The 24,532-nt window shown below is 42.9% G+C and overlaps 1 long non-coding RNA gene and 1 pseudogene across 1 annotated transcript; one reads left to right on the top strand and one right to left on the bottom strand.

Annotated features, from left to right (window-relative positions):
* Nucleotides 1-14,758: 14,758 nt before the first annotated feature.
* Nucleotides 14,759-17,171, bottom strand: LOC115834827 (annotated as a pseudogene).
* Nucleotides 17,172-20,173: 3,002 nt separating this feature from the next.
* LOC115834828 lies at nt 20,174-23,928 on the top strand. The gene is made up of 2 exons (XR_004029821.1): nt 20,174-21,259; nt 23,614-23,928. It is a non-coding gene; the product is annotated as an uncharacterized LOC115834828 (long non-coding RNA).
* Nucleotides 23,929-24,532: the final 604 nt, after the last annotated feature.

Below are 24,532 nucleotides of genomic sequence, written 5' to 3'. Positions count from 1 at the left end.
TGCACAATGTGCAGGTTTGTTACATATGTATCCATGTGCCATGTTGGTTTGCTGCACCCATTAACTCGTTATTTAGCATTAGGTATATCTCCTAATGCTGTCCCTCCCCCCCCACCCCACAACAGTCCCCGGAGTGTGATGTTCCACACCCTGTGTCCATTGTTGAATTCCCACCTATGAGTGAGAACATGCAGTGTTTGGTTTTTTGTCCTTGCGATAGTTTACTGAGAATGATGGTTTCCAGTTTCATCTATGTCCCTACAAAGGACATGAACTCATCATTTTTTATGGCTGCATAGTATTCCGTGGTGTATATGTGCCACATTTTCTTAATCCAGTCTATCGTTGTTGGACATTTGGGTTGGTTCCAAGTCTTTGCTATTGTGAATAGTGCTGCTATAAACATACGTGTGCATGTGTTTTTATAACAGCATGATTTATAGTCCTTTGGGTATATACCCAGTAATGGGATGGCTGGGTCAAATGGTATTTCTAGTTCTAGATCCCTGAGGAATCGCCACACTGACTTCCACAATGGTTGAACTAGTTTACAGTCCCACCGACAGTGTAAAAGTGTTCCTATTTCTCCAATCCTCTCCAACACCTGTTGTTTCCTGACTGTTTAATGATGGCCATTCTAACTGGTGTAAGGTGGTATCTCATTGTGGTTTTGATTTGCATTTCTCTGATGGCCAGTGATGATGAGCATTTTTTTCATGTGTTTTTTGGCTGCATAAATGTCTGCTTTTGAGAAGTGTCTGTTCATGTCCTTCACCCACTTTTTGATGGGGTTGGCCATTCTAACTGGTGTGAGGTGGTATCTCGTTGTGGTTTTGATTTGCATTTCTCTGATGGCCAGTGATGATGAGCATTTTTTCATGTGTTTTTTGGCTGCATAAATGTCTTCTTTTGAGAAGTGTCTGTTCATGTCCTTCACCCACTTTTTGATGGGATTGTTTGTTTTTTTCTTGTAAATTTGTTTGAGTTCATTTTAGGTTCTGGATATTAGCCCTTTGTCAGATGAGTAGGTTGTGAAAATTTTCTCCCATTCTGTAGGTTGCCTGTTCAGTTCACCACAGAGTTCTGACTTGAGTCCTCCATGTCCAACACTTGCTTGGTTTTTACATTGTGTACATGACATATTGCCAACCTCCATATTAGATTTTGTAAGCCTTAAAAACGAGGAGTTTGTCTTAATTCTTCCTGGACTTCTTGTAAAGTGCCCTGAGCATGAAGGCTGCTCAAAAAGTATTTACTGAATTGAAGTACATTCAAATGATTTACTGATTGAAGTATCTTTAATCATTCAAATGATTTGGAGGTACTGCAGTTTAACTATCTAGTGCTCTCTCAAAGTTGATGCGGAAGGATTCCAGCAAATGGAGTGCGTGGTCCTTCATACCTGACACCAGACCCCAGTCATGGCTCCATGTATGGAGAAAAGACAATACAACAAGGCTCTTAGGAAGAAAGCCTCAAGGGCCCAAAAAGATGAGACTGCTCCTCACTTTCCATCCAAAATGGACTCACTGCTATGGGAATCTCCCTCTGACAGTAGACAAAAGGGAACCTGTCAAGAGGTGTGACAGCTGTGTTCAGACATTGGATAATAAGCAGTGGAACAGACCAATGAAGTGAGACTTTCTATTGCCCCAGCTCACTACAACAGCAGGCTCCAGACCACAGCACACAGAGGAAGACTCAAACGAAGTCCAGCAATCCTGAGGCATTGAAGAGACTGAAATCAAACTTCCCAAAGCACAAGACACCCCCACTTCCAGGGCAGAATAGCAGAGAGAGGGTACCTAGAAGGAAGCAAGGGCCCCAAGTTTTGGTGGTGGGGGCAGGGCCACATGGTAAATCTTCAGTCCTGGGCTGTGTTTTCATGTGAGCACCCTTGGGGTAAGACTTCACAAGGCCAGAGGCAAACAAAAACACCCAAAAGGGATTGGATAACAATTTGAGGAGCACTAAAGACTGGACAAGTTTGCATTCCCACCAGCAAAGTGGAGAGACTGCAGAGTCCTTGGGCAACTAACATATTAGCTATTTGGCTCTAGATTAAATTGTTCTGCAACTACTCTAACAAATTTTTTCCTAAACCATTCTTGAAAGGACCAGACTGATCTATAAGAAACTTAAATGTGGGACAGAATAAAGCCTAACATTCTTCAAAGAAAAACAACGAAATCCATCACTCAACAATTTGTGCTTTATAACACATTGAATCCAATAAAAAATTAGCTTATATGCAGGAAAATATGGTCACAACCAAGAGAAAAATCATTCAGTAAAAACAGATACAGAAATGACAAGGATACTAGGATCAGCAAAAAAAGGTATAAATGAGCTATTATAAATGTTATAAATATGTCCAAGTTTGAAGAGAAAAACTGTTCATGATGAGTGAGGGATATAAAGAAACAAATGGAATTTCCAGAGATTAAAAATAAACATCTGAGTAAAAGATACTATGAATTGGATTGTGGCATATATTCCAAAATAAAAATCAGTAAACCTGAGTTTATATTACTACAAATGAATGAAGAGATAATGCAAAGAGAGGAAAAAAGAGCTGGAAAATAATAAGCAGTGACCTGTGCAGAAACATCAAGCAATCTAGCAACTATGTGTGTTTAGATGACCAGGCACGGTGGCTCACGTCTGTAATCCCAGCACTTTGAGAAGCTGAGGAGGGTGGATCACAAGGTCAGGAGTTCAAGACCAGCCTGGCCAAAATGGTGAAACCCCATCTCTACTAAAAATACAAAAATTAGATGGGCGTGATGGTGTGCACCTATAATCCTAGCTACTCTGGAGGCTGACGCAGGAGAATCGCTTAAACCCTGGAGGCAGAGGTTGCAGTAAGCCAAGATCACGCCACTGCACTCCAGCATGGTCGACAGAGCAAGACTCCGTCTCGAATAAAAAAAAATTTGGGGAGAGAGGATCGAGCTAAGGAAGGAATGGCCTATTGTTTTCCAAATTTGGTGAGACTATAAACACACAAATTTACCATACGAAGACATCCAAGCTGAAATATGAAACATGAAGAAAACCACATGAAACATATCATAATCAAATTATTTTAAATCAGTAATAAAAAGAAAATTTTAAAAGCAGCCTGAGGGTAGGCACAGTGGCTCATGCCTGTAATCCCAGCACTTTGGGAGGCCAAGGCGAGCAGATCACATGAGGTCAGGAGTTTGAGACCAGCCTGGCAAACATGGTGAAACCCTGTCTCTACTAAAAAAAAAAAATACAAAAATTAGTCAGGCATGGTGGCACGCACCTATAATCCTAGCTACTCGAGAGGCTGAGGCAGGAGAGTCTCTTGAACCCAGGAGGTGGAGGTTGCAGTGAGCCAAGATCACCCTGCTGCACTCCAGTCTGAGCAACAGAGAGAGAGACTCTGTCTCAAAAACAAAAAGAAAACCAAAAAGCAGCCTCAATGGAGACATACGACTTACAGAAGAACAAACCATAAGTGATATCTTCAACTGCCGAAAGAAAAAAAAGTTATCTTAGAAATCCATCCCAGCAAAAGTATATTTCTAAAAAAAGGGTAAACACATAATCAAATAATAAGTAAAGGCATTTTCTAGTAACAGCAATAAAAGCTAAGAGAATTCCTCACCACCAAGTCTGTACTACAAAATGCAAAAATAATTTTTTTGGCAGAAAGGGAAGATGCCAGTTAGAAATTTGATTCCATATGATGAAAATAGCATGCTGTGAACATTCTAGAAGCTCCTTAAAGAGAGAGATTGTCAGTTCAGCAAAAAGCAAGACCCAACAACATGTTTTCTATAAAAACCCACTTTATATATAAACTGTAAGAACAAACTTAGAGTAAAAATAAAAGGATGGAAAGAGATATAGTATGAAAACATTAGTATAAAGAAAGTATGATTGGTTACATTGGCTCATTGACATAAATTAGGGTAGATTTTAGAGCAAGGGGTATTATCAGTAATACGGAGAGATATTTTTCCTAATGATAAAGTGGTTACATCGCCAAGAACAGACATTAATTTTAAATCAGTGTGTGCCTAATAACAGAATTTTGAAATTCTTAAAGAAAAATCAAGACATTAAAGAAATAGACAAATTAACAATTACAATTAGACAATTCAAGACCTCTCTTCCTGTAATAGCTTTTTTAAAGCAGACACAATATTAGTAAAGGTAGAGACAACTTGAACAACGCTATCATCCAGCACAACCTATTTGAGATTTATAGAACACGCTACCAAATAACAGCAGAATGCATTAAAATATTGCCCAATAGAGCTCATACTAACATATGAAACGTCTCAAAAAATCAACATAGTTTAAAATTATACAAAAGGCAGTGTCTATCTACAGTGGAATTTACAAAGCTATCAATACAGAAAGTCATCTGGAAAAATCTCCGTATATTGGGACATTAATGAACATGTTTCAAAATGGTCGAAAGGAGAAATCACAAGATACGTAAGAAAATATGTTGAACTGACAGAAAATGAAGCCATAACATACCAAAATTTGTGGAAGTGCCACTAAAGTGGCTCTTGGAGACAAATTTATAATTAAATGTTATTATGATAGAGAGCAGAAAAGCTCACAAGTAGACAATTTAAGATTCCACTGTAAGAAACGGTAAGGGAAAAGGGAACAAACTAACCCCAAAGTAAATAAGAAAAAGAAAAAAAAAGAGAAAAACAAAAAGTGAATAAAAAGAAACTGGACCCAAAAAAACATTAAAAATAAATAAATAAAAGCTGATTCCTTGAGAGGATCCATACAATTGTGAGAACTCTCAATAGGTTCATTAAGGGGTAAAGAAATGAGAAGAAGTCTCAGGTGCACGCCCAGGCTTCAGGCAGGCGAGAAACTGAGATTAGATCTGCGTTTTAGGGTCATATAGACAAGGCACCACAAGGTGGCAGTAACTGCGAGCTCATTCCCTCACCTCCTGCAAGGCCAGGCCAGGCTCTAGACTCACCAATCAGCTCTGAAGATGGGAGAGAATGACAGCAGCTCCATGGACTCTGGCCTTAGGCAGAGCATTACTGTAGCTTTGGAGTTGTAGGAAGAGGAAGAGGGGAGGATATCAGGACACCATGTGGTGGAGGTTAGGAACAGGGCTTTGAAGAGAGAGGGATTTTATTTCAAATAACATCTCTGTCACTTAGTAGCCAGGTGACCTTGAACATGTCCTTTAACCTTTCTAGTCCCCAGGACCTGCCTCTGTAAACTTGGGTAATACCCCCCTGGCAGGTTTGTTTCTGGGGATTAAATGAGATAACTTGTATTAAAAGGGCCACGGCAGGGCTGGCTGCAAAATTCCCAAGGCTCAGTGCAAAATGGCAATGCAGGGCGCCTTGTTCAAAGAGCAGCAGAAGAAAGTGCCATGAAAGGCAGGAAGATATTCCGCTTTCTCAAGCCAATATTTTCCAGGATTTTAAAAATGTAATAGAGATAGTAGTTGCACAGGAGTAATGACAGAGTCATACACATCTCCCCACAAAATGAGTGTCATGATTATAATAGAATAAATAATAATGTCATGCTAATGGGATATGTGGGTGAATCACACAATTTTTCTGGCCCACTGGTCTGTCAATTAATTTGTTTGATCATCAAACTTTACACCTGGTGCAACTTCATTTTTTCTTTTGGGAAGACTCTGCTGAAGCAAATGTTTCTGGAATATTTTCTAAGCTGTGACAATATAGGATGAATTATTTTGACATACTAACAAATTTTAGTGTATCTGGAGCTAGTGATTCTTTTAAAACTTTTGTCTGTTTGTTTGTTTTTCTTTGTTTGTTTTTTTGAGATGGAATCTCGCTCTATTTCCCTGGCTGCAGTGCAGTGGTGCAATCTCGGCTTACTGGAACCTCTGCCTCCCAGGCTCAAGCGATTCTCCTGCCTCAGCCTCCTGAGTAGCTGGAATCACAGGCATGTTGCTACCACACCCAGCTAACTTTTGTATTTTTAGTAGAGACGGGGTTTTGCCATGTTGCCAATGCTGATCTCAAACTCCTGACCTCACGTGATCTGCCCTCCTCGGCCTCCCAAAGTGCTGGGATTCCAGGGGTGAGCCACCATAAAATGGATTCTTTTAAAATGGTTTAAACAAACCATTTTCATGTAAGTTTGAACTGAATTTTAGATGTGAACTTATCCAATGGAATGTTGACGCCTCTTCATAGATTTCCTGTAATTTGCAGAGGCCTATGCCAGACCCAAAGTTGCATCATAATTTGTACCTTATTGAAAATGCCTGCTTATGCATTCCACTTCTGTATCTTTAATAACAAGAAGAAACCCTATTTAAAAATTGCCCTCTTTGTTAAGGTTTGATTCATCTAAAAGTTTATATACAAGTAGCACTCTTCTCTGTTGAACCTGATTATCTTTATAAATTTAATTTCCATTTTTGATGCCACGATAACCCCTTGAAGAATTCTAAACTCTTTGAAGAACTCTAACTCCCTGGCCTACTTTATTGCAATGTCCGTGTGCACATTTTGTCTTGCAATAATTTACTGATAGTTTGCTGCCTGAGCATCTACTGTTCCCGTCCCAGTGCTCAGGCAAGGAGGTTAATATTTGTGCAGAAGCTCCAAGAGTGACTCTGGGGATGGACAGGCACAGAGGCGTCAGTGCTGCCCCCACACAGAGACACTCCTTTCACCCCAGGGCTGAGAACACTGCTGCTGCTGCCCCTGCCACCTCCTGTCCCAGCCCCCAAGTGTCTGGGCTGCTCCAGGGATGTGCGTGCTAAGGGCAGCTAGACCAGCTATCTCCAGTCATGTGCCCGTGGTGCCCCAAGGCCTGCGCCTGTCCACCTTGTGTCCCAGTGTATCCATTCTGCCCATGCACAGGCTCCACTGTCTCACAGGACTGCACTTACAAAACCTAGGTTCAAAAAAAAAATTATTCAGAATGTCGATAGGATGGCTTTGTTACACCAGGCCACAGCCCTCTGAGTGCAGGTCCCTACGGGACTGCCGTGCCCTGACACCCAAGCAGCTGGCCATTCCACAAAAATAGAAATGAATACAACTGCTTCTGTTACTTAACACTGAGGTCTTAATGCTGAGAAACTTTATTTTGTAAAATCACAAATAGGAGAGACTTCGCTTTCTGGGAGCCGATCTACAGGAATGAGGCTTCCCACTCTCGCCTGGGTAGCTGAACCATTTTGCCAGAAAGAAACAGCCTGAAAGTTCCTCCCCAGTTACACGAAAGAGGTTTGGGGACACAGCATGGGTCCTCACATTCCATTAAAAACAGACCATGAGTCTCTCAGTCAGGCTTGATGGTTCCCCTTTTACATGGCTTTGTTTTGAGCTCATAAAAATGAATTAAATTAGATTTTACCTAAGCTTGGCATGTCCTGAAATCCTATAATAGCTACATTTTGAGTTTTCAGGAAGAACCTCATGTCTGTGCTGGTGGATGGTCTTCCTTGCTGAAGCAAGATTGTAACTGTAACTTTGAAAGACAAAAGTGATACTCTGGTGGACTTTATCAGACAAACCTTATGACCAGGACAAACATGGCTGTGAAGGAGTCACACTGGGCTGTGCCAGGAAAAAAGAAGCAGCTGCAACCATAGTAATCTTCACGGGAACAGTCAGCCCAGCTGTCCTTGAGCAACCAGGCTCATGTTACCTAAGCCTTGGTGGCTTCTTCCCCAGGGACACAGAGGTGCTGCATTTCACACTGACTTTCCTATTTCAGAGCAATTTCACCTCCTTCTCTAACAAGGCCTCACAAATGTACTGAGATCTAGAGAGGACAGCAAGTATAAAACCACAACGCTATCGGTGGTTCCTGGGATTGGAACAGGTGTGTAGGAAAAATTCACTCTCTTCTATGGGTGAGTTTTTTTTTTTTTTTTTTTTTTTTTTTTGAGACGGAGTCTTGCTCTGTCACCCAGGCTGGAGTGCAGTGGCGCAGTCTCGGCTCACTGCAAGCTCCGCCTCCTGGGTTCACGCCATTCTCCTGCCTCAGCCTCTCCGAGTAGCTGGGACTACAGGCGCCCGGCTAATTTTTTTGTATTTTTAGTAGAGACGGGGTTTCACCGTGGTCTCGATCTCCTGACTTCATGATCCGCCCACCTCGGCCTCCCAAACTGCTGGGATTACAAGCGTGAGCCACCGCGCCCGGCCCTATGGGTGAGTTTTTAAATGTGAGTGTATTACTTTTATAATCATAATGTTAAGCATAGTAGTCATTAAGAATGTATCAATCAGGGGTGATGTTTCCATGCGCGTCCGTGTGAAGAGACCACCAAACAGGCTTTGTGTGAGCAATAAAGCTGTTTATTTCACCTGGGTGCAGGCGGGCTGAGTCCAAAAAGAGAGTCAGCCAAGGGAGATAAGGGTGGGGTCGTTTTACAGGATTTGGGTAGGTAAAGGAAAATTACAGTCAAAGGGGATTTGTTCTCTGGCGGGCAGGAGTGGGGGTCACGAGCTGCTCAGTGGGGGAGGTTTTTGAGCCAGGATGAGCCAGGAAAAGGACTTTCACAGGGTAATGTCATCATTTAAGGCAAGGACCAGCCATTTACACTTCTTTTGTGGTGAAATGTCATCAGTTAAGGCAGGCCAGGGCCTTTTCATTTCTTTTGTAATTCTTCAGTTACTTCAGGCCATCTGGATGCATACATGCAAGTCACAGGGGATGCAATGGCTTGGCTTGGGCTCAGAGGCCTGATATTCCTGCCTTCTTATATTAATAAGAAAAATAAAACAAAATAGTGTTGAAGTGTTGGGGCGGAAAAAATTTTTGGGGGGTGGTATGGAGAGAGAATGGGCGATGTTTCTCAGGGCTGCTTCAAGCGGGATTAGGGGAGGCGTGGGAACTTAGAGTGGGAGAGATTAAGCCGAAGGGAGATTTTGTGGTAAGGGGTGACATTGTGGGGTTGTTAGAAGAAACATTTGTCATGTAGAATTATTGATGATGGCCTGGATACGGTTTTGTATGAATTGAAAAACTAAATGGAATAAGAGAAGGAGAAAAACATGTATTAAAGGTCTAAGAATTGGGAGGACCTAGGACATGTGATTAGAGAGTGCCTAAGGAGATTCAGCATAGTCCTGCTGGCAAAGATTATTTATTTACTTCAAGAGCTAAGAGTGGTGGTTTGATAGCACAAGGAGTTATCAGCTGTGATGGTTTGGAGAAACAGTGTAAACCGGCAGTGTAAACAAGAGCAGGGCATGTATGAGTGGTTGAGAACTGAGAACAGGGGTATGACTTGACAGAAAATAGTAGGGATGACAAGTTTTTTTGGGGCACATTCTAAGTTGGTCCGGTGTCTGGAATGAGACTGGGGCCTAAAAAAGGAGCTCAAATGGGCTTTACCTTGTAGCATTCCAAGGACAGGCCTGAATTCTGAGAAGGGAAAGTGGTAAAAGTATTGTCCAGTCCTTTTTAAGTTGGTGGCTGAGCTTGGTGAGGTGTGTTTTTAAAAGACCTTTAATCCGTTCTACTTTTCTTGAAGATGGAAGACCGTAAGGGATATAAAGGTTTCACTGAATACTAAGAGCCTGAAAAACTGCTTGGCTGATTTGACTAATAAAGGCTGGCCTGTTATCAGACTGTATAGAGGTGGGAAGGCCAAACTGAGGAATTGTGTCTGACAGAAGGGAAGAAATGACTGCGGTGGCCTTCTCAGACCCTGTGGGAAAGGCCTCTACTTATCTAGTGAAAGTGTCTACTTAGACTAAGAGGTATTTTAGTTATCTCACTCGGCGCATGTTGAGTAAAGCTTATTTGCCAGTCCTGGGTGGTGGTAAATCTTCAAGCTCGATGTGTAGGGAACGGAGGGGGCCTGAATAATGCCTGAGGAGTAGTAGAACAGCAAATGGAACACTGAGAAGTTATTTCCTTGAGAATAGATTTCCACAATGGAAAGGAAATGAGAGGTTCTAAGAGGAGGGCTAGTGGCTTATACTATAGCATAGCCTGACTTTGCTGGTGTGTGGTAATTAGGCCTGGTGGAACTGCCATCAATAAATCAAGCGTGATCAGGGTGAGGAACAGGAAAGAAGGAAATATGGGGAAATGGGGTGAATGTCAGGTGGATCAGAGAGATACAGTCATGCGGGTCAGGTGTGGTATCAGGAATAATGTGGGAGGCTGGAGTGAAGTCCCGGCCAGGAACAATGGTAATTGTGGGACTTAACAGAGAGTGAGCACAGCTGAAGGAGCCAGGGAGCAGAAAGTATATGCATCAGGTATGAGGAAGACAATAGATTTTGGAAGTCATGAGAAATGTAGAGAGTAAGTTGAGCATAGTTTGTGATTTTGAGGGCCTCTAAAAGTATTGGGGCAACAGCAGCCTCTGCACGGAGACATGATGGCTAGGCTAAAACAGTAAGGTCAAGTTGTTTGCACAAAAAGGCTACAGGGTGTGGTCTTGGCTCTTGTGTAAGAATTCTGACCGCACTAACCATGCCTAGGAAGGAAAGGAGTTGTTTTGTAGGGGATTGAGGTTTGGGAGATTAATCAGACACAATCAGCAGGGAAAGCACGTGTGTTTTTATGAGAATTATGCCGAGATAGGTAGCAAATGAGGATGAAATTTGGGCTTGACTGAAGTAATGGGAGCTGTCTGTGAAGCGTTGTGGCAGTACAGCCCAGGTAATTTGCTGAGCCTAATGGGTGTCAGGGTCAGTCCAAGTGAAAGCGAAGAGAGGCTGGGATGACGGGTGCAAAGGAATAGTAAAGAAAGAATGTTTGTGATCCAAAACAGAATAATGGATTGTGGAGAGAGGTATTGAGGATAGGAGAGTATATGGGTTTAGCACCATTGGGTGGATAGGCAAAACAATTTGGTTGATAAGGCATAGATGTTGAACTAACTTGTAAGGCTTGCCTGGTTTTTGGACAGGTAAAATGGAGGAATTTTAAGGAGAGTTTATAGGTTTTAGAAGCCCATGCTGTAGCAGGGGAGTGATAACAAGCTTTAATCCTTTTAAAGTGTGCTGTGGGATGGGATATTGGCATTGAGCAGGGTAAGGGTGATTGGGTTTTAATGGGATGGTAATGGGCATGTGATTGGTTGCCAGGGAAGGAGAAGAGATGTCCCATCCTTGTGGGTTAAGGTGGGGGGATATGAGAGGAAGACTGGCAGGAGGCTTTGGGTTGGGGAGAAGGGTGGCAATGAGATGCGGCTGTAGTCCAGGAATAGTCAGGGAAGCAGATAATTTGGTTAAAATATCTCAGCCTAATAAGGGAACTGGGCAGATGGGGATAACTAAAAAAGGGTGCATAAAAGAGTGTTGTCCAAGTTGGCACCAGAGTGGGGGAGGTTTCAGGGGTTTAGAAGACTGGCCGTCAATACTCACAACAGTTATGGAGGCAAGGGAAACAGGCCCTTGAAAAGAAGGTAATGTGGAGTGGGTAGCCTCAGTATTGATAAAGAAGGGGACGGACTTACCTTCCACTGTGAGAGTTACCCAAAGCTCGGCCTCCATGATGGTCTAGGCAGCTTCCGAGGTGATCAGGCAATGTCAGCCCTCAGCCACTAAGCTGAGAAGATCTGGGAAGAGTCGGTCAGAGAGCCCTGGGCCAGAGTTCCAGGGGCTCTGGGACTGGCTGCCAGGTGAGTTGAACAGTCCGATTTCCAGTGGGGTCCCACACAGATGGGACACGGCTTAGGAGGAATCCCAGGTTGCGGGCATTCCTTGGCCCAGTGGCCAGTTTTCTGGCACGTGTAGCAAGCTCCTGGGGGAGGAGGTTCTGGAGGAACGCCTGGCTGCTGTGGTTCAGGAGTTTGGAAGTTCTTGTGTGCTGGAGATGTGGCTGGGGTTTGTCTCACAGTGGAGGCAAGGAATTGAAACTTTTTTCTATTATTGCACACCTTGAAGATGAGGTTAATTAAGTCCTGTTGTGGGGTCTGAGGGCCAGATTCTAATTTTTGGAGTTTTATTTAATGTCGGGAGCAGATTGGGTAATAAAATGTATATTGAGAATAAGACGGCCTTTTGACCTTTTAGGGTATAAGGCTGTAGAGCGTCTCAGGGTTGCTGCCAAATGAGCCATGAACTGGGCTGGATTTTTATATTTGATGAAAAAGAGCCTAAACGCTATCTGATTTGGGATAAAGAAAAAGGAGCATTAACCTTGACTATGCCTTTAGCCCCATCCACCTTTTTAAGAAAAAATTGCTGGGCAGGAGGGGCAGGGCTAGTCACGGAATGAAACTGTAAGCTGGACTGGGTGTGAGTAGGGGAGGTGATAAAAGGATTATAGGGTGGAGGAGTGGAGGCTGAGGAAGAATTGGGACTTAGCTTGGCCTGGTTAGGAGGGGAGAGGTCAGATGGGTCTGTAGAAAAGGAGGATTAGAAAGACTCAGCGACGCTTGGGGTTGGGATTGAGGGGACAGGTGGGAGGGAAAGAAGGAAGATTTGGGATGAGTTGCATTGGGCACAGAGACTAGGAAGGGACAGATGTCTAAAAGCATGCCTGGACGTCAGTCACCTCACACCATTTGCCCATTTTATGACAAGAATAATTTAGATCTTGTAGGATGGAAAAATTGAAAGTGCCGTTTTCCTGCTATTTGGAACTACTGTTGAGTTTGTACTGGGGTCAAGCAGCATTGCAGAAGAAAATAAGATGCTTAGATTTTAGGTCAGGTGAGAGTTGAAGAGGTTTTAAGTTCTTAGGAACACAGGCTAAGGGAGAAGAAGGAGGAATGGAAGGTGTAACCTTGCCCATATTGAAGGAGGCAATCCCAGAGAAAAGTGTAGAGACACAGAGAAGGAGTGGGGGGTTCTTACCCTCCAGAAAAGCAAAGAAGGGGTTGGGGCATGGAAATAAGGGATTGGGGCACAGAGATAAGAGGTCGGGGTGTGGAAATAAGGGATTGGGGCACAGAGATAAGAGGTCAGGGTATGGAAATAAGCAATTGGGAGTTCTTGCCCCCTAGAAATGTGGGGCTTGCCGCTAAGGGTGAAGGAGAAGGGATTGAGGGGTACTTGCCCCTTCTCCAGAAAAGCGGGACTTGCCACTAAGGGTGAAGGAGAAGGGGTTGAGGGGTACTTGCCCCTGCCCCAGGAAAACAGGACTTGCTGCTAAGGGTGAAGGAGAAGGGGTTGAGGGATACTTGCCCCTGCCTCAGGAAAGTGGGACTTGCCGCTAAGGGTGAAGGAGAAGAGGTTGAGGTGTACTTGCCTCTGCCCCAAGAAAGCAGAGAAGCGGTAGAGACACAGAGAGAAGGGGTTGGGGTACTTGCCCCTCCCCCAGAAAAGTGGGACTTGCTGCTAAGGGTGAAGGACCAAAGCAGGCATCCCTGCGTAGTCTGACACCTCTGAAACATGGGTGAATAATCAGAGAGGCATCCCTGCAATGATTAAACACCAAGGGAAGGCTGCCTTCCCTAGTCCGTGACCGGCGCCTGAGTTTTGGGTCCATGGATAAAACGTGTCTCCTTTGTCTCTACCAGAAAATGAAAGGAATTGAAATTAAGAGAAGGGAGAGATTGAAGTGTGGTGCCAAGATTGAACAGAGAAATAGTTTGAGGGATAGTGAGGGAGGTTGGAGAAGAGAGTAAAAAGAGGCTGCTTACCAGATTTGAAATTGGTGAGATGTTTCTTGGGCTGGTTGGTCTGAGGACCTGAGGTCGTATGTGGATCTTTCTCATGGAGCAAAGAACAGGAGGACAGGGGATTGATCTCCCAAGGGAGGTCCCCGATCTGAGTCACGGCACCAAATTTCATGTGCGTCCATGTGAAGAGACCACCAAACAGGCTTTGTGTGAGCAACATGGCTGTTTATTTCACCTGGGTGCGGGTGGGCTGAGTCCTAAACGAGAGTCAGGGAAGGGAGACAAGGGTGGGGCTGTTTTATAGGATTTGGGTAGGTAAAGGAAAATTACAGTCAAAGGGGGTTTGTTCTCTGGCAGGCAGGAGTGGGGGTCACAAGGTGCTCAGTTGGGGTGATTTTTGAGCCAGGATGAGCCAGGAAAAGGACTTTCACAAGGTAATGTCATCATTTAAGGCAAGGACCGGCCATTTACACTTCTTTTGTGGTGAAATGTCGTCAGTTAAGGCAAGGCAGGGCCTTTTCACTTCTTTTGTAATTCTTCAGTTACTTCAGGCCATCTGGATGTTTACATGCAAGTCACAGGGGATGCAATGGCTTGGCTCGGGCTCAGAGACCTGACAGATGTCACACATGAAAAGGATGGCAACCAGTCCCTTAATTCAAACTCTAAGCCCCAGTAAGATTCTTCTCATAGTACCATGACATTTCCTTAAGAATATTTACTCAACAAGTTAAGAGACGTGACAACTTAATTCGATGTGCAAATCTAGATTAAATAGGTATCCAGAAACATCAGCAGCCATGAAGCCATGGTTGGAACAATTGGAGAAATGTGAAATATTGACCACATAATAAATAACATTGAGAAACTAGTTTTCTTAATGTGTGTAAATTGTATTGTGTTTGATGTGGGAATTTCCCCTCCTGTGTAAGAGATTCATGCTGAGATAATTACAGTGAAGTGTCAGGATGTTTGCGTCTTTCTTTTTTTTAACTTTAAACAAATTTTTAATACACAAAGGTTGTCACATAATTGGAAGTTTCTCTACTTTGTACACAACTATTCTCACTCTGCACAGAAAGGCTGCTTAACTTCTCATCTGCTTGTTGCAAGCACTAAAATCCTGATTTTAACAGAATAGTAGTAAAAATGCCTCAGTGATTTAGGTTGAAAGCAGTACATCAGTCCGTGGCTCTTGTACCCACTGTCAGGAATGTACAACATCTTTCTATTCAAAAATACAAACTAAATTATCTGTTGGCATGGATGACAGCTGTAAACCATAATGTACTTTGTCACCTGAAACCAGTAACTGATGGTTATAGTGGTTTCTTAAACATCAGCCAGCCTTTTCTTCATTTTCTCCAACTGACTTCTCTGAAGTTATTGGTGAGGAACACTGTCTTGGGCTTCCTATCACAATTCATTAATAAAGGTAAAGCACTATTCTAGGAATTAGAGCAGGCGACCTCCCATACCACCACCCATTCCACACATTGCACCCATTCCAGGGCCATTCCCTTATTTAGGAATTTATGTGACTACAACAGCTGCTGTAGTTAATAGACAGGCCATGCCAGCAGCATCCAATAAAGCAGTTCTCACAACTTTTGTTGGGTCAATAATGCTTTTTTCCACCATATTTACAAAATCTCCTAACATAGTATCATAACCAACTTCTGAGGAACTTTGCATAATTTTCTCAACTATCAAAAATCCATCAACACCTGCATTCTTAGCAACGGTCATTGCTGGAATTTTGAGTGTTCTTTTCTACACTCAAAATTGGTGAATTTCTACACCAATTTTTTTATCTTCATTACCTGGAGTCAATGAGTCCAAGGCTGGAATGCATCGAAGCAGGGCACAACCCCCTCCCTAAACAATGCCTTCTTCAACAGCAGCTCTTGTAGCATTAAGTGCACGTGTAACTCTGTCTTTCTTTTCATTCACTTCAACATCACTTGTCCCACCAAGCTTCAGCACAGCTACTCCATCTGAAAGTTTCTCCATTCAGTTTTTCCTTTTCATATTCACTAGTTGTGACATCTGACTGGTCAATGATTTCTTGAATGCAGTTTTCAATTTGAGCCTTGTTACCTTTTCCTTTTAAGAGCATGGCATAATTTTTGATCACAGTGACCTCTCCAACTTCTCCTAAGTCACGAGGCTGAACGTTTTCAAGATTTAGCGTCACCCTTCTTCTCCAAACACTGCACCACCAGCAGCAATAACCATATCTTTAAGCTGGTTCTTTCTATTGTCACCAAAACCTGGAGTTTGACTGCCACAACCTGAAGACCAACCTTTAGCCTATTCAAGATGAGTGTAGTTAAAGCTTCTCCATCAAAGTCTTCAGCAATTATGACCAAAGGCTTACAGTGAGCATTGGCAATTTCAAGAGCAGGTACAATGGACTGGACACTAGAAATTTTCTTTTCACACAACAGAACATAGGCATCCTGGAATTCACATTTCTCACCTTTTGATATATTAATAAAGTATGGAGAAATATATCCTCGGTCAAATATTCATGCCTTCAATAATTTCTAATTCATCAGTCAGTGTTTTTCCATCCTTTACTGTGATGACACCCTTTCTTCCAACCTTTTTCATTGCACCAGAGATGATGTTACCAATTTATTTGTCTCCATTTGCAGAAACTGTAGCGAGCTGTGCAATTTCTTCAGGTTTGGTCACAGGTTTAGACTGCTTTCTAAGTTCAGCAATTACAGCATCAACAGCTAACATCACACCTCTCTTGATTTCCACTGGATTAGCAGCTTTGCTAACCTTCTGGAAGCCTGACTTGGAAATAGAGCGTACCAGTACAGTAGCAGTGATAGCGCCATTCCCAGTCTCTTCATTTGTGTTATTGGCAACATCTTGGACAAGTTTAGCTCCAATGTTTTTATATTTATCCTTTAAGCCAATTGACTTTGCATCAGTCACACCATCTTTTGTTACTTTGGGACTTCCCCAGCTATGTTCAATAATTACTGTTCTTCCCTTTGGCCCCATTGTAATGGCTACAGCATCGACTAAAAGGTCTACACCTTGAGACATTAAGGCTGGGACATCGGCACCAAATTTTACATCTTTACTATCAGTCTGAGTGAGATCAGGAGCCAGTAGCCTGGACACTGGTCTCATCTGGCAAAAGACTGTGGGTAATCGAAGCATTTCTGTGGGGTGGTGGCAGGACATGTGCATGGTGAGGCAGGTCATCAGCAGCAAGTGAGGGCTGCCTCTTACTTTCTAAAGCTGACATAGCAAATATACAAAAAAAACCCCCATAAATTATTAATTTAGGCAGAGCACATAAAGGCTTTATTTCATATTCCGTTTCACTGTATGCTTTCTTCACCAGGAAGAAATAGTTTTAGTGTCAGGAATGAATCAGTCTGCCCCTTAATTCCAGCCTGCTCAACACACAGGAAACAAAGCCCTGACAATCAGAGTGACTCTCTGGTGACTAAGCTCCAGCCCTGGATGCATATTTGTTTAGCAGTTCTGACAGCATCTGACCCAGCCCTCTCTTTGCCTACCCCATCAGAACCTTCTTTTTTTTTTCTTTGAGACTGAGTCTTGCTCTGTCATAAGCGATTCCCGTGCCTCAGCCTCCCAAATACCTGGAATTATAGGCGTAAGCCATCACGCCTGGCTAATTTTTGTATTCTTCATAGAGACGGGGTTTCGCCATGTTGGTCAAACTGGTCTCACACTCCTGCCCTTATGTGCTCCACCTGCCTCGGCCTCCCAAAGTGCTGGGATGAGCGGTGTGAGCCACCATGCTAGGCTCAGAAATTTTCTTTTATACAAATGTCATTAAGGGTCTTGGCCACACAATATCATTACCAGCTTCCTTTAAATCCACCTCTGGCCTGCCAGGAATCAGGGTTCTTCAGAACCTGACATTTTAAATGAAGAGGTCAGGCAGGTCACGAGGAAAGCCTCATTGTCCCCATGTCTCTCTCACTGCTGCACCCCTGAGACATCACAGACACTGACCCTGGGGCCTGCTTGTCTCTCAAACTTCCCTTTGATCCAAAGAGGGAGGAACCAGGATGAATGCCACTTATTTTCCCGTGAAAAGCCCCACCCCTGAGCATCTGGCCGCAGGGGCTCTGTCCATTGCCTGCGATTGCTACTCTGGGTTATGGAGGAAAGACAGGGTCCTGAGAGACCCCAGAGACCTTGCACAGCTCTGAAAACACAGGGATCCTGCAGAAGTGGATCCCATCACCAACAGGGAGAGCACGTGGAGGCCTTGCAGCCCACTCCGTGCTTCTCCACCAAATCCCAATGGCAGTGACCTCCCTTCATGCTGATGTCTGTGGAAAGCAGGGAAAGCCCTGGCTCGCAAAGCCCTGAAGTCCTGTGGAGCTGACGTTCCCTGAGGGACGGTGTGAATGGAAGGAACTCAAGTGCGGGCCATAGGCCACATCCTGGCCTGGACCTAGGTGGACTCTGAGGGGACACATGTAGTCACAATCCCACCCTCCCATTCTCCTTCTCAAAGGAATGCCTATGCACACACGGCCAGCAGCCGTGAGCCCCTCCAGATTCCCTGGGTTTGAGCCAGCCCTGTACATCCCCAGGAGCTGAATGTTCCAGCAATGGATAGAATTATATGGAACTGGCTCCCAGTTTGGCCTGAGACTGTCCCCAGATATTCAGGAAAAACAGGACGTCCCACAGAGCAGGCAAGTGATCTCCAGTTCACAGGCCCTGAGTCTGTTCCCCTGTAAGAAAGGCCTAGCCTCTCACTCTATTCATACCCCAGGTCCCAAATGGTGCAAGATGGAAAAAAGCCCTGGTCCTGTGGGCAGAACAAGGGGATATTCTGGGGTTTCTCATGTCCAAATTTGCACAAGAGCTCCTGGGTGTACTTTGCTCTCAGAGAGCCATTTCTCTGATGCCCCCAGAAAGGTGGTCAGTTTCAATCACTGTAATTACTAACATGGCAGGTAATATCTGTTCTGAATTCTGCCTAGTGACCAGGGGCCAAGACCTGTTTAGGTGGGAGGCTCGGCATCCTCCCCAGACTCAGCTCATGGTGAAGCTCCTAGCCATCACCCAAGAGAGTCTAATATCTTCTCTTCTCCTTCCTCTTCCACGTGAGATGGGTCAGGGAAATAGGAGACTTGGACAACTGGAAAAATGGGGTAGAGGTGCTCTCTTGCCTGTCTCTCACCTCTTTCTCTCTCATCCAAGTACCAATTAGGCCCATCCCTGCTTGGCTTCCAAGATCAGAGGAGATCAAACGTGTTCAAGGTGGTATGGCTGTAGACACTGTCTCTCTTTTTCTCTGTCTGTCTTATGTCTATATCTCTCCCTTGTCTCTCTTTCTTCTTTCTCTGCCTCTTGTATTTCTCTCAGTGTCAGGGCACTCGCTCCCTCCCTGTCTCCCCTACAGCTTGACTCCCTTTCTTTCTCTCTTTCTTCTATGCTCACTTCCAGACCGAGGAGATTGCATGCCTTGCTTTATTGAACCAAACTACATTTCCTTCAATATGAAAGGAGTTTAGAGCCTCATGGCGGCTTCACTTCCTCTTCTAAGCCAGAGGGGCCCAGTAGCTTGTAAATCTTATCTCCTCCCTGATCTTCACACTGTGACTGCTAAGACTATGGTTGAAACCTAACAGGTTTCAATAAAAGTGAGAAATTTTGATTTTATCCAAAGAAGTAAGGACAGAATGTCATTTCCTAAACTTTTATATTTAAAGTGTACACTTGAGTGACCTAGAGAATTTTAACCTATAGTTTGGGAAGTTGTGTTTGGGACACTGGCCCTTCGTCTTTTCACATCGAAGGCCCTGGAGAACACTTGCCCTCTATGGCTGCTCTATGTTCACAGAACAATAAAACCTATTGAAAGCCAATTTTAAAATTGAATGCCTAATTTTATTTTCTCCTTGATATTATAAGAATAAAATAAAAGGGTGAAGGAAGAAAAGGAGAGTGGAAGGGAGGAAGGGAGAGAGAAAGATAATTTGAGACTAAGACCTGAGATATCTAATCTGATGGAAATTACATTGAAAAAGCCTCATTTTATCCATGTTGTTTATGGGTTTTGGGTTACAGAGGAGCAGCAGGGTTCTTGGAGGCACCAGACACTTGGCAATATCCCACCACTTAGGAGAGGAGGAAGGAAGAGACAAAAGGGAGGGAGGGAGGAAGGGAAGGAGAAAGGACAAATGGAAGGGTGAGATTGAGAACAGAATTTAGAGATTAGAAACAATTCATTTCAAAGGTTTACTTCTACTGTTAATTATTGTTTTTAATTGTAAGCTACTTTCTTTTTTTTCTTTTTTTTATTCCCAGCCCCCCACCGTCTGCCCCTCCTTGCCCCTCCTTGTCCCTCCTTTTTTTTTGAGACAGAGTCTTGCTCTGTTGCCCAGGCTGGAGTGCAATGGCATGATCTCCGCTCACTGCAACCTCCACCTCCTGGGTTCAAGTGATTCTCCTGCCTCAGCCTCCTGAGTAGCTGGAATTATAGGTGCCCACCACCACGCCCAGCTAATTTTTATATTTTTAGTAGAGACAGGGTGTCATCAGGTTGGCCAGGCTGGTCTCAAACTCCTGAGCTCAGGTGATCCCCCCGACCTTGGCCTCCCAAAATACTGGGATTAGAGGTGTGAACCACTGGGCCCAGCCTTAAGGTACTTTCATATTAAATTCACATTAAACAATTTCTACCCTTTGAGCCACATCTTTTTCTTCCATCTCAGTTGAAATACTTAACGGACTTCATGATTTGGAAAGCAGAGGTTTCTGTCCTGTGTGTGTAAATGGAGGTAGGGTAGCTTTGAGGTTATTTTTTTGTGGTGGAGCTGAATTCTCAAGAAATCCTTGTTGAGCCGCTACCTGAGCCCATCTGGAGGCCCTGGTCACTTAGCAGAGATCAGTCTTTCACATTCTGGTTCCAGGAACAAAACATCCCCAAACCACAGCAGGGCCAGCCTCCTTTTAAGAAACTTAGGTTCACGTAATCATTCATTCATGTCTCATGACCATGATGGAAAAGCCTAGGCTTGGAAAAGAAACTCACCACAGATTTATTCAAGACAACACTGACACAGGCTTTGTGCATTTCTGACACGGGGTTTTGAATTCTAACACCTTGTCGCTCCTATTGTTCTTTGGTTTTCTTATTGTTTATTGCTTCTGTTTTTTTTTTTTTTTTTTTTTGTCTTTTTTCTTTTTTCCTTTCTTTAGGTTTCTCTAAAGATATAAGAAATCCTGCTAGCTGACAAAGGAACAAAGGTATGTGTGTTCTGAATATTTGCTCTACAAGCTTGAAACAGAGTGGCACCTATGGCCATGACAGAATAAAATGCTGCAAAAAGTAACGAGGAGTCCAAGAAGCTTCCGTGACTAATGTGGATTCAGAAAGGGCTCACTCAGCAGAGACATGTGACATGTAAACCAAATTAAGCTATGGTGTTTAAAGATATGGAATCTTGATCCTAGTAATTGTAATTGTGATTGTGTAATGTTGGTTTCGGACAAGCCAATCTCCGACATCCTTGGAATGTTCTTCCCAGCTCTCCAGACCAGCGGTCAGGGATGGCACGGGAGGAGATTTTGGGTTGCTCCTCCAGTAACCCAAAACCAACAGGAGCAACAGGATGTTAGAATTCAAACCCCATGTCAGAAAGGTACAAATTCTGTGTCAGTATCATCTGGAATAAATCCACGGTGAGTTTCTTTTCCAAGCCTGAGCTTTTCCATCATGATCATGAGATGTGAGTGAATGATTATGAGTCATAAGTTTCTGACAAGGAGACTGGCACTGCTGTGATTTGGGGGAGGCTTAGTGACATCTGTTCCCTTTAGGTCCCTTGACCTTCCCCAATTATTCCCATTGTTTTCCTATAACCTGTGCTTTGCTCCTCCTACTTCCTCTGCTTGCATGCCCTCACCTACCCCACATCTTCCCTGAAGACTGTGCCTCATTATTGTCCCAACTGAAAGACCTCTTTCCTCCTGGAATCAGGGTGATCCACTAAGGAGGGAGCGCCCTGTCCTCCCGTTCTTCACAAGCACTCCCTCCTTCTGGTTTAGGCTGCTTATGCAATTGTGCCTCCTGCTCATGTGGATAAATTTTTACTTCTCCATTAGTCTGTGAGCTCTCTATAGGTATGGACTTTCCCTTATTCATGTATGCGCTGGTCATTGAGGAAGAGGTGTTACTTCATAAATTATTATGCCTTTAATGGCAAAGTTGAGTCGCACAAAGCATTTCCTCACATCTAGACATAATTTTGATTAATGTAAAAGCTCTTAAAAACAGGTCCTTTATGAAGGTATAGTTAAATGAGGGCAATATAGTACAGAACACAATGAGAGGAGAGCAAACATCAAGATGAAAGACAGTATAGACTCTAAGGGGAAGCATCAAGATACCTGCCTAGCCCTGCCCTGTCTCGTTGGGCAGTTTAACTTGTTTGATAGATGAACTCCGCAGGTATACCCTACATGTCTATGAAGCGCTCTGCTTCTTGATACTAACTCTTCTGTTAATGTGCATACCATCACCCTCTGGCTAAATGCATTTTCGTCTAAAATAATCCATCGGATTTCCTAGAGTATCAAGATTGGAAAAAAAAAAATCAGACCTAGAGATTTTTTGCAGATCTTTTAACAGGGCCAAGAGGTGAGGGAGGCACTGGATGCAGGTGCAAAATTTGGGGATCAAAAAAGTCTACACTCAAGATAGGTGATCTTATAATGCATGTGTTTTTTTGTAAAAAAATAATTGATTCAAAAGTAACCATGATCAACAAAATATTCAAGTTTTAAATTAGGACAGAATCTAATCCTGCTATTGTCCGACTCAAACTTACCCACCTCACCTTGATCCCAGGCCTGTCTGATAGTGTTATTTATTTAATCATTTAATTTTTATAATGTGTGACGTTTTTAGTTTGAATGAATTTGTTGCTCTCCTGGTGCCTGGAAGTTTAGGTAGAGTTTACATTATATATCCCATGATATTTGCAATGTCCATATACTAAAAAGTTATTCACAGACATTTTTCTTCTTAAAGGCAATTTCTGTGGCCAAAGTATTTATTTGCTACACCACTGAGTTTTATTTTACTAGGTATCGTAGGCATAATAATGGCTTCCCAAAGATGTCCATGTCCTAATTTCTAGAACCTATGATTATGCTTCTTTACATAGCAGATAAGAATTAATGTCAGTAGATAGAATTAAGGTTGCTAATCAGCTTACTTTCAAATAGGGAGAATATCTTAGATTAGGTGAATGAGACCAATGTAATTAAAAGGATCATTACATTTGGAAAGAGAGACAGAACAGTCAGTGTCTTCGTGATGTGATGTGAGAATGACTTGACAGGCATTGCTGGCTTTGAGATGAAGAAGCCTCAAGCCAAGGAAGGTGGGCAGCTTCTAAAGCTTGAAAATGCAAAACAAAACAAAAAAGCAAACAAAAATTCTCACTTAGAGACTCTAGAAAGGAACACAGTCCTGCTGACACCTTGATTTTGGATATTTTTTTCCCCCAAACTGTAAGATAATTAATTAGTGTTGTTTAAAGTCACTAAGGTTAATGACAATTTACTACTTCAGCAGTAATTCACAAATACAGTTGTCCCTTGATATCCAAGGGGGGATTGGTTTCAGGCCCTCTGTGGGTACAAAATTCCTCAGATGCTGAAGTCCTTGATGTAAAATGGCATGAGTATTATCATATAACCTTTGCATTTCTTCCCATGTACTTTAAATCATCTCTAGATTACCTGTAAAACCTAACTCAGTGTGAATGCTAAGTAAATGGGTGTTATATCGCTTAGGAAAAAATGACCAAAAAAAGCCTATATATGTTCAGACCAGACACATTTTTTTTCCTGAATATTTTCAGATGTCGAACCCATCAACACAGAGGGTTGACTATATCCTAGTTTCAAATCATGAATTGAGCATAAAATTAGTAACACAAAAGACCTAAGCCTACACTTGTTTAATGGAGAAAAAAGTGATGAAAAACTCGCAAAAAGTTACTGAACTGTATATGTTTTTTTCATAGAAATGACCAAGGCTCATATGAAAACTCTTCCTCTCTCAGAAGGTACTCTGAGCTCAGTATTACATGAACAGCCCATTTATTTCAGATCTGTAGCTTGGAATTTATTGCGAACAGATTCAGTCTTGGATGAGGGTGGAGGGCATATCTCTCCATTCTGTGATTTCATATCTCCAGGATATTCCTACACCAAAAGCACTTCCTCCATAGAATTGGCAAAGAGTAAATATGTACTGTCACAGATTTATTCTTATGGTTCAAGGTCTAATTCTTTATTAATCAATCACACACCTCCAAAGTGCTATTCTTAAAAAAAAAAAAAAAAAAAACAGCAAATTGCTGCCTTGCAGAAACATCAAGCTGCCTTCAATGCCTTCAAAAATGTCATCCGAGTTCCAGATGTGAAAGATCATAATCCGTAATAACCTGAGGTCAAAAATGTATGTTCTTAGAATTCGCATTTGCGTAGAAAGTGTCAGACTCTTAGGAAGGTAGCAATCTTGGCTGGTCACTTGGCTGGTCAGCCACCAGCTATGAATGTCGGTTACCTGCTCTTCCCTTTGCCATTTTTATCCTTGTTGCCTGCTCTAGGTAAGAGGGAGCTGAGAAAAAAGAGGGTTGACATAAATTGACGGTAGACTGTACTTTATTACTCATTCTTTCTCTAGACCAAATAGACTATTTGAACAGTTTGTTAAAACTAAGCACCTTCCATTTAACATTGAAGGTACATATAGCTTTAGAGGAGGTTTCAGAATTTTATGTTTTCATGGCCCAACCTAATAGACCGAAATAACATGTGATGACCCCATCGCTTTTTCTTGGCAAGACTGGGGTGCCTATATTTAAGGGATAAGTGCCATTTTAAATGGAAGTAAAAGGATTAATTTTATTTCAAGGATAGAAATTCTGGCTATCTCTT

Source organism: Nomascus leucogenys, chromosome 4, assembly GCF_006542625.1.
Source record: "Nomascus leucogenys isolate Asia chromosome 4, Asia_NLE_v1, whole genome shotgun sequence".
NCBI classification, from domain to species: Eukaryota; Metazoa; Chordata; class Mammalia; order Primates; family Hylobatidae; genus Nomascus; species Nomascus leucogenys.
Note: the sequence above shows the minus strand (reverse complement) of the source record. Positions and strands in the feature narration are given on the sequence as shown.